This window comes from Phascolarctos cinereus, unplaced genomic scaffold (assembly GCF_003287225.1).
Source record: "Phascolarctos cinereus isolate Bilbo 61053 unplaced genomic scaffold, phaCin_HiC Scaffold_4;HRSCAF=312, whole genome shotgun sequence".
NCBI lineage: Eukaryota > Metazoa > Chordata > Mammalia > Diprotodontia > Phascolarctidae > Phascolarctos > Phascolarctos cinereus.
In genome coordinates this window covers 585156803-585173307 of record NW_027555847.1, presented here as the reverse complement: position 1 = coordinate 585173307, position 16505 = coordinate 585156803, and positions in this window count along the sequence as shown.

The window sequence follows — 16505 nt, the reverse complement described above, 5'->3', positions numbered from 1 at the left end:
TAGTAGAGTCTAGTAAGGGATTTTTAAGAATAAGAGAAATTAGCACCTATGGAGCCAACAGGGAATAAGCCAATATATGAAGAGAGGCTGAAAAATTAAAGAGAGATATTAGTTTTCTGAGTGAGTTGGGAAGGGATGGGACCATAGGTACATGAAAGAAGGATCACATCTTTATCAGATGCTGGAAAAAAGGAAGAGAGACATATTTAAGAGTTCTTACAAAGGTAAATTGATAGACTTGGCAACAGATTGGATATGGAGGGGATGAAAGAGTGAGGAGTTATGGATAATATCTAGGTTATAAGCCTGGGTGACTGAAAGGATTGATGCCTTGGACAGTAATAGAAAAGTGGGGAGGACTTTGTGGGAAAGATAATGAGTTCAGTTTTTTGGACATGTTGAGTCTATGGAACATCTATGGGATATCCACTTTGAGATGTCTAAGTGGCAGTTGGAGTTATGGGTTTAGAGGTTAAAAGAGAGGTTAGAGAGAATTATCAGCACAGAGGTAATAATTGGAACCATGGGAGTTCATGAGATCAATAAGTGAAAAAGTATAGAAGAAGAAAAGAAGAAGGCCCAGGACAGAACTCTCAATGATGCCCATGGTTAATGGGCATGATCCAACAAAGGTGACTGAGGAGTGGTCGGACAGGTAGGAGAGGAACTGGTGTAGATTACTGCCATGGAAACATAAGAAGAAGAGAATATAAAGGAAAAGAGTGTGATAGATATGTTGAAGGCTATAGAGAGGTCAAGAAGCATGAGACAGTGATCATTTCTGTGAATACCTGAGGTGTGGTAGAGGAGTTGTTGTTTAGTTGTTCCCAATTGTGACTCTTTTGGGGTTTTCTTCTGGAGTGGTTTGCCATTTCCTTCTCCAGTTCATTTTACAGATGAGGAAACTGAGGCAAACAGGGTTGAGTGACTTGCCCAAGGTCACACAGCTGGTAAGCATCTGAGGCTGGATTTGAGCTCAGGTTTTCCTGACTCCAGGCTTAGTGCTCTACCCACTGTGCCACCTAGCTATCCTGGTGATTGAGTAGGTCACAGCAGTCGAGCAGATTGAGCGGAGAGGTTAGAGAATTAAAGGGAACATCAACATGAAAGTCGAAGCTCCTTAGGATAAGGGCAAGGTATGGGGTAGAAAGGAAGTCCTTGAGAGAGGAAGGAGAATGAAAGGGAGGCAGTAAAGGGATAGAGCAATCTAGTCATTTCATCTCTCCCATTACCCTTGCACTGGTCTCACTTTTCTCTCTTCAAAACTTTGACTCTGTAAATGACCCTATTGCTTACAAACATGGCTATATAGCCCCCATTCTTAAAAATCCTTCATTTGATCTGACCAACCCTCTCAAACCATCATCTTATTTTTTCCTTCCCTTCACAATCAAACTCCTAAAAAGAACGGATTGAACTTGCTTTTCTTCTCAATCCCTCACAATCTGACTCTTTCTCTCAATTGAAACTGTTCTCCCTAAGGTTACCAGTGATCTGTTAATTACCAAATAGCCTTTTCTCAGTCCTTATCCTTCTTTACTTCTCTGAAGCATTTGATACTGTTGACCAACCTATCATCTGCTGCTCCCTGGGATTGCTTGACAACACTCTCTCCTGATCCTCCTCCTCCCCTACCTTTCTGACTACTCCTGTCTCCTTTGCTGGATAACCATCCTTATCCAAAGATATTTAGTGCCCACCACCCATCCCTTTGTCAAAGTCACTTTATATTCATTCGTATATATGCTGTCTTTATTTTTCCATGCATATATTACATCCTTCTATGAGCACGGAAGCTCCTTGAGGAACTGTCTTATTTTGTATTTGTATCTGCAGGGTCTAGATTGGTGCTTGGAATGTAGCAGGTGCTTAATAAATGCATATTTGATATTATTGCAGTTTGAGGTTATATTTTTGAATCATATTAAGCTTGCATTTAAAGTAACCTCCCAGATCTTTGTTCACATGAATTGCTTATTTAACATTATCTTTCCATCCTCTATATGTGCAATTCATTTTCTGAAACTAAATGCAAGTCTTCATTCCTCCTGGCTAGATCCTATCTTGTTAGTTTTTGTCCCTTATTAGTTACAGCCATCCATAGAGATATTTTAAAATCCTAATTCCATTATCCAACTTACTGTTCTTCCCAGCTTTGTGTCCTCTGCAAATGTGTCTTCACTCAGGTTATTGATAAAAATGTTCGCTATAATAGAGCCAAGAACAGAACCTTTCAAAATGCCATTAGAGACCTTCTTTCAGATTGATAGCAATCCCTTCATCAACAGTCTTTGAATATAGCTGCTCACTGAGCTGAATCCACTTAACTATACTATCATATGGCCCATGTTTCTTAATCCTATCTACAAGGATGTCACAAGAGATACTGATAAATGTGTGACTGAAATTAGGCTATACTATGTCTACAAAATTCTTCTGACAGTTAAGATAGCACATCAAAAATAAAAAAGGGAAATGAAGTTATTTTATCATCACATGTTCTTATGACCTCTTGATGGCTCCTAGTGATTGCTTCTTTCTTTTAAAAGCCTTCTAAGTTATCAGTTTAAAAATATCCTCTAGAATGTTGCACTGAGCCAGTGTCAATCTTACCAATCTATAATTTCCTGAATCTATTTTTGTTGTTGTTATTGAAAATTAGAACATTTGCCCATCTCCGGTCTTTTGGCACCTCTATCATTCTTTATGTTTTCACTTCATCAAAGATTGCCAGGAGTTGTTTTGGGGCTTATATCTGGGAGTTCTTTGTACTATGACATATTTGCGTTGATTCTGTAGACTTGAACACTTAACCATCATCTCTATTTGGGGCTTCAATTTCATTTTAAGCATGGCTCTTCCTGAACCTCCCCAAATCATTCTTTCTGATGACACTAATAGAATCAATACAGGAGTAAAGTAGTGCTATATTTTCTCTGTCACTTATAAAAATTTGCATTTCATTTTTTTAAGTTTGTAAAGTATAGGAGTTAATTACATTAGCAAAAAATTAACTTAAACTTAATTTTAGAAAAGTAAGTTTCAGTTTTTAAAAAGTTTTCTTTGGTAAATAAAAATAATGTCCTTTATGCTGAATTGCTTTTATAACATTTTTTAAAAACTGGGTTTTCACCTTAATGAAATGTGTTGCACGTGCTTGAACTGTCAGGCAAAGAGTTGCACTGGATGGCTTCTCAGGTTCCTGTTAGCTTTGAAATTCTATGATTTGGTAACCTATTAACATTATACTATCTGCTCTATTCAGTGGTCCTAGATCTTGTGTTCTTGCTTGGAACATAACTTTAAAAGTCCCTCTTTTTCTTTCTTTCTTTTTCTTTCTTTCTTTTTTTTTCCTTTCTTTCTTTCTTTCTTTCTTTCTTTTTCTTTCTTTCTTTCTTTCTTTCTTTCTTTCTTTCTCTATTTCTCTCTCTTTCTTTTCTTCTCTCTCTTTTCTTTCTTTCCTTCCTTCCTTCCTTCCTTCCTTCCTTCCTTCCTTCCTTCCTTCCTTCCTTCCTTCCTTCCTTCCTTCCTTCCTTCCTTCCTTCCTTCCTCTTCCAGTGAAGGAAGAGATCAAAGGAAGCAGGGTGTTGTGGTCAGAAGAACACTGGATATGGAATCAGGAGATCTGGGTTCAAATCTTAGCTCTGACTCTTCCTAACTGTGACCATGGCCAAGTTATTTACTTGACCTCTGAACCTCAGCTTCTTCCTCCGTAAATCAGGGGCAGAGTGATATAATAACTGGTAATAATACTGCTTCCCTCACAGGCTTTTGATTAAGTGATTTATAAACCTTAAAGTATTATATAAATGTGAGCTATTACAAAGGTTGTATAATATGCGAAAACGTGTGTGTCTGGGAAGGCATTGCCTTTACATGGACATTTCACAGTGTTATAAAACATATAACCTATTACCCCTTGCACAGGGCATGGTAGACACCCTACTGCTTTTGCACTATCTCACTACTCAAACTTATTCTCACACTAGCAGGTATGTTTCCAGAGATAAAATACCACCACATAGTTATATTCAAACTCTCTTAGAGTATTAGGGTTAACCTTCTTTAGGGAAATAGATTTCCATTGCTTACTCCTCTAGCTCTTGAGCCCCAATCCAATGCATGTCCTGCATCCACCCAGTGCATGAGACAAAACCATCCACTCACAATAATGGCATATTTAGATCTTAAACATACCCACTTATTTAACAATAAAGCCAAAAAAGATATTGTAGGTACTAATATATTAAACCAAATGCATAAATAATAAAACACAATACTTACATATATAAACCCAAGTCACACTTTCCTACCAGTGCACTCAATATCTACAGTGAAACGAAACATACATTGACAGGGACCTGGCAGGAAAGCCTAGAGGAAGGAAAACTCATGTGCTTAGGGTAACTCACAACTCTGAACTGCAGGCTTCAATGTGATTGCTCCCATCTGGCAACATTTGCACCATAAGAAACTTTTTCTCCATTCGCTGCTTGACTGTTCTTCCTTACCACTATTTAGCTAGGGAAATTTTCTTCTCTTCTCTGGATGGATGCCTTGCTGTCCAATTAGAATGCAGTTCACAGCAATATAGTTTGGGTTGATTCTTGAAACCAGCTCACCAGGATACCAGAGCAGCTGCAAAGCCTCTTCTGTTTCTCTTTCTCAAGCCAGAGGTGGTAACATAGAACACTTATGACAAACTTCACCTCTCTCCAGCCCCAAGTGGGGCTGAAGGGCATCTCTCAGCTGATGCCTTCTAACAGCCACAGGTCCCATAAAAGCCATCTTTTAATTCTTCTCAGCTTCCTATACCTAGTTCTTATATACTCTAATGGCTTAAATGAGAACCTCCTAACCTCCCACTTAAAAAGCTACAATTCCCAAATTTCCCATAAATCACTAATTCTTTTTAATCATGCCTCAGTCTATGTGTTTGTATTTTCCTCATTTTTAAAAGTTTTATTCTCTTTAGTCATAAAACATATATACACAAATTAGCTGACATACCACAATGCTTTTAAGTTCCAGAATCTTCTACATGGTATTCATCTTTTTGATATCTTGCAACTATGTTTTTTACACTCATGTTTCTCTAGTTTTTAATAAATAAATGCTCTACCTCTTTATAACATCAAAGTCTTCCTACCCGCAAGGCAAAAACATTTGAGTCTTTATATTTTACATCATAGATTCTTTACACTCCCAAACTGCATCACTCCTGTCTAAAAGCTGTTTCTTTATACCCATATATTAACAATGTATATTAAAAATACAGATTTTTATGCTCATCATGTTCATCTATAAAAGTGGAAATATCCTACATCATTTGACAATATAAATCTCTCCCTTTAAACAAAAACACATTTTCTGCCCCTTTCCTCACTAAACTGCCTTATTTCTCTTAAAAGAATGGTTCACCTTACAGTAAGGCAAAGTAGATTGGAAAGGCCTTGGAGAGAAGGTCAAGTTTAAGTTGAAATTTGAAGGATGGAAATGACTGGAGAGGTAGAGGGGAAAGGAAATTATAGTCCAAATTGTGGGAACAACATGAGTAAAAGGTTGGCATTGGCCTTTGATCTAGCAATAGCACTACTAGATCTGTATACCAAAGAGATAAAAAAGGGAAAAGGACCCAATTGTACAAAAATATTTGTAGTAGCTTTTTTCATGGAGTGTAAGAATTGGAAATTGAAGGAATGCCCATCAATTGGGGAATGGCTGACCAAGTTATGGTATATGATTGTGATGGAATATTATTGTGCTATAAGAAATGATGAGCAGGGTGATTTCAGAAAAACCTGGAAAGTCTTACATGAACCGATACAGAATGAAGTGAGCAGAAGCAGGACAACACTGTACCCAATAACAGCAATATTGTATGATGAACAACTGTGAATGACTTAGCTATTCTCAGTAATGCAATGATTCAAGACAATCCCAAAGGACTCATGATGAAAAATGATATCTGCCTCAAGAGAAAGAACTGATGGTGTCTAAATACAGAATGAAGCACTGTTTCTTTCTTTCTTTCTTTCTTTCTTCTTTCTTCTTTCTTTCTTTCTTTCTTTCTTTCTTTCTTTCTTTCTTTCTTTCTTTCTTTCTTTCTTTCTCTTCCTTCTTTCCTTCCTTCCCTTTTCTATTTCTTTCTTATTTCTTCTACAAAATGACTACTATGGAAACATATTTTATGTGATTGCACAGGTATAACCTATATCAAATTGCTTACAGTCAGAAAGGGAAGAGGGTTGAAACAGAGGGGTAGAATTTGGAAGTCAAAACTTTAAAAAACCCAAATGTTAAAATTGTTTTAACATGCAATTTGTGGAAAACAGTATATATATATTTTTTAAAAAGCTTGGGGTTGAGACTGAATGTATTATATTCAAGTAATATTGAGATTGGATAGTACAGTAATTAGAGTAGTAGGATCAGAAGTCAGGAAGACCTGAATTTGAGTCTCACCTCAAACACTTTCCAGATGTTTGATCCTGGGCAAGCCACTTACTTTTGCCCGCACTTATTTTCCTGATCTATAAGATGGGGTTAATAGTGGCCCCTACCTCAAAGAATTGTTGTGAGAATCAAATGTGGTAATATAAAGGGCCTTGCAAGCCTATGTAACCCATGTTAGCTATTATTATTGAGAACTATCTAGCTGGAGTGAATGCTTTCTTTTATGGAATAATGGGAGCTAGAATAGTAGGAGCTAAATTATGGAGGGCTGTGAAGGACAATATGAAGAGTTTGGACTTTATCCTGAATTCTTCCCCTTAACATTACCTTGGTCCTTAAAGAATTCTCAAACCTCTTTAAAATGGACAAATATTTTTTAACAACTCATATTGGTATGGTGCTTTAAGATATGTAGAATACTTCTCCCAGAGCAACCCTGTGAGGCAAGTAGTGAAGTAATTGTTATTCTCCTTTTACACATTGGCTGTAAAGTGACATTCCCAGAGCCATACAGCTGATGAATGTCTGAGGTGGGATTTTAATCCAGCTCTCTTAACTCGAGGTCGAGAACTTTTCCCACCATGGCCAGTTGTCTGCCGATATTGTATTTAATTGATCAGATATTAGCATGTAATGGATTGATTTGAGAATCTGTAATATAAATGTGGGCAAAGAGACAGTGAGGGTAGAATGTAGTGCCCAACAAAACCTCATCAGATAGACTTCTGGTTGCTCAATACCTTGCCTGACAAAAATGGTTTTTCTAGGGGAAGGAAGATGTGGGGATAATGATGATGACCAGGTCTCTTCTCACTCATAAAGCTTCAGGGGCTTCCTTTTGCCTCTCAAGTAAAATGCAAATTTCTCCATTTTGCATTTCTTCATAATCTGTCTTGAATCTGTCTTTTGACATATATTTCATGCTGCTCCCTCTTACACACTCTGTGTTCCAGCCAAAATGGCCTATTTGATGTTTCTCATATCTGACATTCCATTTCTGACTTCTGGTTTTTTTGCACGGATATTCCTTTTTACCTGGGATACTCTCCCTACTCTCTTCCCCTTCTCTGCATCTCTTGTTCCATTTAAACCTCAAGTGGTCTCACTTTTTACGTGACACCCCTCTTCATCTCAGTTTTTCAGCTAGTCAGTCAATAAACATTTATTAAGTGGCCATTACACGCTAAGTATTGTTAATATAGTATTTGCTTATTACATCGTTAATGAAGTATTTGCTTTATAATATAGTGATTATAATATATTGTTAATCCAGTATCTACTTATTTGTCTATGGTTTGTATTTACTTATCTGTATACACATTGTTTTCCCCAGCAGAACCCAGAGCTTTTTCAGGGCAGGGACTTTTAATTTTTATCTTTCTGTACTCAGTATCTATCACATAGTAGGTACTTGATAAATATTTATTGAATTGAATTGAAAGAATGCCACATTATTTACCTTTGAGGATAAACTTGAATTCCATTCTGATGAATTATTATCAAATATTTACCGGCCCCTCCCCCTTTGATTTCCTAAAAGGAGGTAGTGAGAGAGAGAGGATTCTTTGTTTAACACTTTCACCTTTAAGGGAAACTGGAAAGGACAGTTGGACATCTACATTTAAAAATTCACCTTACAAAAGAGCTTGCCCCATGGGAGGGGTGACTAGACTTGGCAGGGAGTAACCTTTGTTATCGCTTTTCTTAGCTAGGGGATAATGGTTTTTAAAAAGTGACAGGCAAAATATGAATTCGCCTAGTAAATCTGATTACCCTTCAAGGGTGCTTTTGTGTCTTCCTGAAAGTTAATAGGTAATTGCGTTAATCCAAAGCACAGTGTCTACTACATTAAAAGGGAAAGGGGGAGGGGGTGTATACAGCTCTGGCATACAATCTCCCACTCTCCCTCACCTCCAGCTTTGGGAAGGAGTTAAGAGTAACATCTACATCACTTTTCGAAAACTATTTGGAAGACTCTAAACTCCATCAGCTCTGGTCTGATTGCAGTCACCTCTCTACAATCCCCAATCATTCACAAAGCCAATTAGCTTTGGCCTTCAGTCTTTCTCCCCAGCTGTGTGCTGAGTAAGGGAGCAGGAGTCCATTTGGAGGGCTGACACACCACCTGAGGCCCGCCAACCAGCTCATAAAAGTGTTCCAAGGACAAAGCCAGTACAATGCCCTTGCTCTTGTCTCAAGTTTTCCCTTTTCTTCCCCTTTTCAAAAACAACTGATCTGTGGGCAGGAAAGCCATTTAGTCAAAAATAAAGAATAAAATGTTTTTTTCCTTTCCTATAAAATCTGCGCTTCCTTCAGCAGGTATTATACTCCATAATGTGCCGCGTGCGCCCGTTTTGTCATCGCTTTGGGTCACCCTTGCTCACAATTGGTTATTTACTCAGGGGCTTTTGAAATTATTGAGTTGACACATCTGTGAGACAGCAAAAGCAGAAATGCTAAAAGGTCACTTGGAGAGAAACCAGCTGCTCCAGACAAACCTTTCTGCCTTCAAATAGCACAATCATTACAGCCTAGCAGATGGGGCCTCAGCTTTCATTTCGGCTTCTCTCCTTCACTTCAGGTATTTAGATACACTTCCTCATTGCCAGGGCAGCGCGGGCCTCCTCGTAATTACCTCCACAATGGGTATCTCTCTGCTTAAGGATAACAGCTCCATTTTCTCTAAATAGGGAACCTGTTCCCCCACAGATAGGAGCTACCCGAGGCTTGCCACAAACTTTCCTATTAACAGATTAGTTTTGACAGTTGTAAGGACGTTTTTATTACTCTTGCTTCAGTTATTAAGCTGGAGAGCATGCATTCCGGGCTGAGCTAACAGCTGGGAGAGCTGGGGAGACTTTTCTGCACTTGTGAGACTCTTCTGCTCTTCTTCCACCCCCTCATTCCACTTGAACCTGCCTCATACTCCACCCTCTACCCCCACCCCTCAATCCCCCCCCACCCCGCCACCAAGTAGCCTCTGTGATGGAGCCAGAGGATGGCCAAGACAGAAGTGAAGACTCTTTGTACTAATCTATGGAAAGGTTTCATTTGGTGATGCTGTTCAGGCCGCCTGCCCTGCCCTGAGGTTACCAAGATCCAAAGCAGCCTGGGTCTATCTGTGCCCCTCTGGCGAGGGCTCAAGGAAAGGAAGATAAAAACAAAAACAAAGGCAAAAACAAGCAGTTGAAGAAACTAGATCTTTGCCTCTCCCAAGCATATGGGGGAAGCAATAAACATGCCCCTGATTGACTCTCTCATGAGCCGGGACTAGAAAAACAAAAACTCCACGATGGGGGAAGGCGAGGCAGGGTGAGAGGAGAGGAGGGGGCAACTGGAACAGCAGGCTGTTTAGGTGAAACCGTCAGCCCATTAACAAAGAGGTTGACCAACATAAGGGACACACATAATGCACTCATAAAACATCTATCCTCGCTGACGACAAGAAAGGGATCTGGGCACAGCTGAAGAAGGGGTGAGCTAGGATTATTGCACATTGAAAATACCTGGTAAATGGAACATCCCCTCTTAGCCTGGGTAAGGCTCAATTGCGAATAAGAAAAATAAACAAACAAAATATAAATCCCATAGACTTAGGGTTTCAGATTCAAAGTTGATGATTTTCCTTTTATCGCCCTGCGCTCTCTCCCATCACATCACTTCTCAGTTTACTTCATCCTTCCCTCCTTCTCATCCCTTGCTTCACTAAGATGAATTTACTACAGGTTCTTTAGCTCCCACCACCTATCAACAGAGTCCTTTTCTTTTTTCCTAATATGACTTAAAATATATTGTTTTTTGTTTTTGTTTTTACATGCTAACATTTTCTTTTAACTTGACCCACATGTCCTAAATAACTTCAACTTACTCTGTCAGGTTAGCATCTTATCCTCATTCAAAAAAATGTGCAAATTCTGGTTTTTTTTTCCAGGATCCTTACTGGATGATATACCCAATTTCTAACATCTTTGTCAGATGTCTCTCCCTTCATGTTCTCATCAGCTCCTCTAAATGTACACAGTGAGAAAACAGAAGAAATGAAGGGAAAAAAACCAATGAAGTAAAATTAAAAACTAAATATAAAGCTTTAAAAAGAATAAACATTTTATATGTGTATATATTTGTATATATCTATATCTACCTATCTCTTTACCTACCTATTTATCTCTCTATCACATTAGTTATTAGAAACACTGATTGATGTTTCCAGCCTCTTGACTCCTACCGAGATGGTAAAATTAAATCCAAACTCATAGCCTTAGCAATGTTACTCAAGTTGTCACTTAAAAGTTAAATGAATATTACAGAATTCCTTATCAGGTTTGGTTTTTATTTAAATTGACACCTCTTTTTAGTTCTGAGAAAAAACTCTTCTCTGGATGGTATCTCGAAGTACTTTCTCACCCTAGGAGTATATGGTTTTTCCATTACTGATACAGATCCTGATACAGGAATAATTGTCAGCATTAGCAGGGGTGCATTAAAGATACTCTAGTGGCCTGAAGAGGTGAATGCCCCTTTATGCCTAACAAGCACTAGAGAGTTCTATGGGGGAGTTGGAGAATAGAGCATAGTATAACATAGCAACATAGTATAATAATAATAATAAACAACCACAACATTTTGTAGCAACTGTAGGAAACATGGACATATGAACATGTGGATACATGTAGGTAAGTACCATTATTAAGCATGAAGGAAGGGGCAAGAAAGCCATGCACAGACTTCACCAAAGGTATGGGATTAGAACAAAGTGATCCCTGTGGTTTCAACTGTTAAGATATCTCGTGATTTTAAAGTATCCAAGAGAGACACTTTGTGGAAGGAAAGCCTCTAAGGCAGAATTTTGGTCTATGAATGAAATGTCTTTTTATAGCAAACACATATGAGACCAGTAAGATCTTGTATTCTCTGACCTTTCAGTTGATTGTTTAATATACAGATGTGATCTGCTGTAGAGTATCATCTGCAAAAGTCTATCTGATCTTTTCTCATAACTTCATTGAGGAGGTTCTTAGGGGCAGCTAGGTGGTGCAGTGGGTAGAGCACCGGCCCTGGATTCAGGAGGACCTGAGTTCAAATTCGGCCTCAGACACATAACACTTACTAGCTGTGTGACCTTGGGCAAGTCACTTAACCCCATTGCTTAGCCAAAAAAAAAAGAAGGCTCTCGATGCATGTCAGGCATTCAACAAACATTTTTTAAGTGCCTTCTATGTGCCAGGCATTGTAATACACCCCCCAGCCCCCCACCCCCCCCACACCTATTGTCATAAGAATACTGTAGAGATGGGAAAGTAAATACTGATATTTTCTTAGTCATAGGTTTTAATAATAATAAATGCAGGGTTCTTCTCTCCTCCCAGACTTTGATATCTTGCTCTTCTCCAGATGTCTAGATAATGGATAACTTTGTTCTAAACCTCTATTGCTATCAAGTGTGGCACAAAGTAGGAAGATACAGGCTCAACAATGGTGTTTGTCTTCATCATGGAGAATAGCCAGGTAAGAGGCCAAATTGAAGAGGGATTACTTACTTTTTGATAACCTCTATGCTCCATTCAAATCTACACAATAACAGGAGGTCTAGAGGAATGCCCCCAGAACATAAAGTGGACCCTCTGTGGAAGATTTACTGGGGGACATGGAGAAGAGAAATACAAGATGAGAAGGCAAGGACGTTACATTCTGTAAGGTTTGAATGAGAATCCACAGTGACGACATCACAAATCAATTGAGGTTTTTAAATATTGGAGGAGAGGATTAGAAATTATAGTCCTTGAGTTTTCAGTCTTCTGCTTAATGACTTATATAACATGTTACTGGACATTTTGTTATCATAGCATATTTCAGTTTGATAGACAATTATTGAATACCTACTTTGTGATAAACTCTATGGGGGCCACAAAAATGAAATAATACATAGTTTCTGTTCTCAAAGAGATTAAAGATATGGGCAAACATGCACAATATGTAAGTTCAATAAGTGCTTGAGAGCTAGAAAATACTAGGAGAAGTGAGAAGAAGTAGAAGGAGGGAGAGATGAATTACTTCTGGTTGGAGAGGTCAAACAAAGACTCATGGAAGGGGAATCATTTGAGCTGAGCCTTGAGGGAAAATTTCATTGATTTTTTAATGCATACTGGACCACAAACTATTGGATAATAAGTCAATGGGAACCTTTTTAGGTCATAGGAATTGATTCAAATATGGATAAAAACATCACCTGCAGCACTTTGAAAAAAACTTCCTGGAAGACAATAAACCTCTCAGTGATAGCTGCAGTACCTAAATTGGAGACAGAGGTTATTGTCTTAATTTTGAATTTTCTCATTGATTTATTCATTCCAATGTTTATTGTGAATACTTTCTACATGCCAGGTATTGTACTATGTGATGTGGGAGATATAAAGATTAATTAAACATGGTGCCTAACCTCAAGGAATGTACTATATAAAAGGAGAGTTAAAAATTTGGGAAATAAATATACTTGGCAGCATATGATCGGTATTATTAGCAAGAAATGAATAAGATGCTATGAAAGTTCAGAGAAGGGAGAGGTCAGTTTTTTTTTTGGCTAGGCAATGGGGTTAAGTGACTTGCCTAGGGTCACACAGCTTGTATATGTTATTATGTGTCTGAGGTCACATTTGAAATCAGGTCTTCCTGAATCCAGGGCTGGTGCTGTATCCACTGTGCCACCTAGATGCCCCTGAGAGGTCAATTTTCTTTTTCTTTTTTTTTTTAAATAACTTTTATTTAAAAATACTGTACACTGATGGGAAACAGTTTGTGGCTGTCTGTAAGTTTTTTTTTATTTAAATTTTTTTTTATTTTTTCCATATGCTTTCGAGTTGAAAATTTTTCTCCCTTTTCCTCCTCCCCACCCTCCCCAAGACAGCACACAATCTTATATAGGCTTTACATTTACATACCCATTAAACATATTTTCACATTAGTGAAGTTGTAAGTGAAAATTAAAACCAATACGAGGAACCATCAGAAAGAGGAAACAAAACTCAACAGAAGGTAAAAATAAGTGATAGAGATTTGACTTCCATAGTTATTTCTTTGAATGTGAACAGCATTATCCATCCCGAGGCCTCTGGAAATGTCTTAGATTCTCATAATGCTGAGAAAAGTTCAGTTTAACAACCTTAGTCATTGCATAACATGGCTGTTATTGTGTACAAAGTCCTCTTGGTTCTGCTCACTTCACTCAGCATCAGACCAAATAAGTCTTTCCAGGTTTTTCTGAAGTCAGCCTGTTCATCATTTCTTATGGCACAATAGTATTCCACTACATTCATATACCACAACTTGCTCAGCCATTCCCCTGAGAGGTCAATTTTCAAAGATCTTTTCCACAATACTTTTGTCAATGACTTTTATGAAAGCACTGAAGACATTCAAACTAAATTGCAGATGACACTGAGTTAGTTGTCCAGAGAGATTGTTATGGATGCACAGAGCACAACTTAGGTTTATACAAGAAGATCTGCACAAGAAACCTCATACAACAGATCCAAGGGAAGATAATAAAGGACAAAATGTGCCGTGACTCTACAGAAATAGTGTTAAGAGTAGTACAGCTCAGAAAGAGCTGAGACTGGTGAGAAAAGTTAGAACAACAACAAGGGTTTTTCAAAATTAACTTGTTAATTAACTTATTTTATTTATTGTCAGTGTCAAGGAGATTCAGAGAAGAGTGGGATTTCTAGAGTTTGGATGGGATGATGATAATAGATCACAGAAAGCAAAGCTGCTCAATTCTTATGTGGTTTCTATTTTCTTTGCTAAGGAGAATGATCTTTGGATCAGAAAAGAGAGAATGAAAATCACTACTAGAGAGCTGAAAGACAAGATGGGTAGGGAGATAATAAGAGAGCAGCACCTAGATAATCTTGGCAAGTTTAAGTTTCTAGGCCTAGGAGAATTAACCCTAATACCTGTAGGGTCCTACTAAAAGAACTGGCAGTTATAATTGCTAAGCCATTGTTAGTGATCTTAGTGGAGAATGAAACAGTAATCACAGGTTTGGAGGAGGAAAAATGTTCCCTTTTTGGTTTTAAGGAAGTGAAGGGACTCTGAAAGCTAGAAGCTTCCAGATTCCTGGAAATTTTATATATATGTATGTATGTATGTATGTATGTATGTATGTATGTATATACATGTGTATATGTATATATGTATATACATGTATATATGTATATGTATGTGTATATATGTATACATACATACATATATATATTCTTAAAGAGATGCTGGTGAACTTCTAGTAAGCAATGAGGTGATTACAAAGAGTCAGAATAGGTTTACCAAGACCAGATCATGCCAGGCTATCCGTATTTACTTTTTTATAGTCTTTCTAGATTGAAAGATCAGGAAAATGACATAGGTATAATTTACCTAGATTTTAGCAAAGCATCTGAAAGACGTTAAAATCTTTTGTATGTTGTCTCTTCTGATGGAATATGAGCTCCTTGAGAGAAGAGGCTGTCTTACTTTTCTATTTGTGCGTCCCCAGAGCTTAGCACAGTGCTTTGCTCATAGCACTTAAGAAATGCTGGTTTCATTCATTCATCCATCCATGTGATATACCAGACAGTGTAAGTGGGTGGATTTGGTCCTGAGTGAATGGCAGAACCTAAAGAGTTATCATTAATTGTTTGCTATTAGCTGAAAGGACACATCTTGTGGAGCGCACCAAGAATTTGTTAGTGTACATAAAAAGATTTTTGATCAATTACTTGGATAAAGTTATAAAAGACATAGTTAAAGTAATTTGCAGATGACCCAGAGTTGGGAGACATATGAATATGCTAGATGACAGTCAATATTTTAACAAATGGGAACATTGAATGGCAGAATGTAATAAAATAAAATTTAATAGGGATGAATGGAAAGACTTTCACTTGAGTTTAAAAAAAATCGATTTTGTTAATGCAAGAGGGAGGAGGTATGCCTAGGCAGATTTTTTTTTCCTGAAAAAGAAGTAAGAGTTTTAGTGGACTTCAAATTTAATGTGAATTAGCAGTGTCATTTAGTAGCTACACAAAACAAAAAAAACCTATTGTGATCTTAAGCTGCATTGACAGGCAGAGTGGCCAGGACTAGGGAAGAGATCATACCTCTGAATTCAAAGTTAGTTAGATATATATTAGGTAGTGTGTATTAGTGAGTGTGACATTTTAGGAAGGAGGTTGATAAACTGAAGACCAACCAAAGGAAAGCAATCAGGATGGTGAAAAGCTTTTGTCACTTGCCACATGAGCATCAGTTGAGATAATTAGAACTGTTTAGCATGGAGAACAGAAGACAGGGCGGACATGAAGGCCATCCTCAAGTATTTGAAGGGATGTCATGTGGAAGATTGATTAGATTCCTTCTATTTACCTTGAGAGAAAAGAGCTTAGAGTTATGGGTGAAATGTTTGAATTTAATCTAGAATTGATGTAAGAAAAATCTTCCTAACTGTGCAGTGGAATGGGCCCCTTGGGAGGTAGTATCCCCTCAGTGGAAATCTTCAAACAGCAGTTGGGTGTTCATTGAACTCCTATGCTATACAAGAGTCTTTTGTCCAAGTCAGCCTGGTTGGGTGGTTGCTGTCCTTGGTTCTCGAAGGGGACCAAACTGACATCACTATGTTAGAGTCAAGTTGCAGTGTGTCTGACCGTGGCTGATCAGACCAATACGAGCTCAGAATGCTCTACTACAGGGAGAGCAAGCACAAATAGTTCATGTGGGTCTTTTTTCCCCCCTTTAACCAAACCTCTAAAACCATTAAGGCATTGTGTTCTTCTTTGAATATAAATTGGTAACTTCTCTGAAACTTCTAGTCTTAAAGAGTTACTTGGGGCACTAAGAATTAAGACTTACCCAGGGTCACACACACTAGTAATGGAGCTTGAACCCAGGACTTCCTAGTTTGCATCCCAAGCTGGACTCCTGGTGTGTCCTTGGGGACAAGACAGGTACCATTCAGTCTGCACTAGACTGGGAAATTGTTTGTGCAGGTGGAACCCTTGTAGAGAAGCAGACCATCCTAT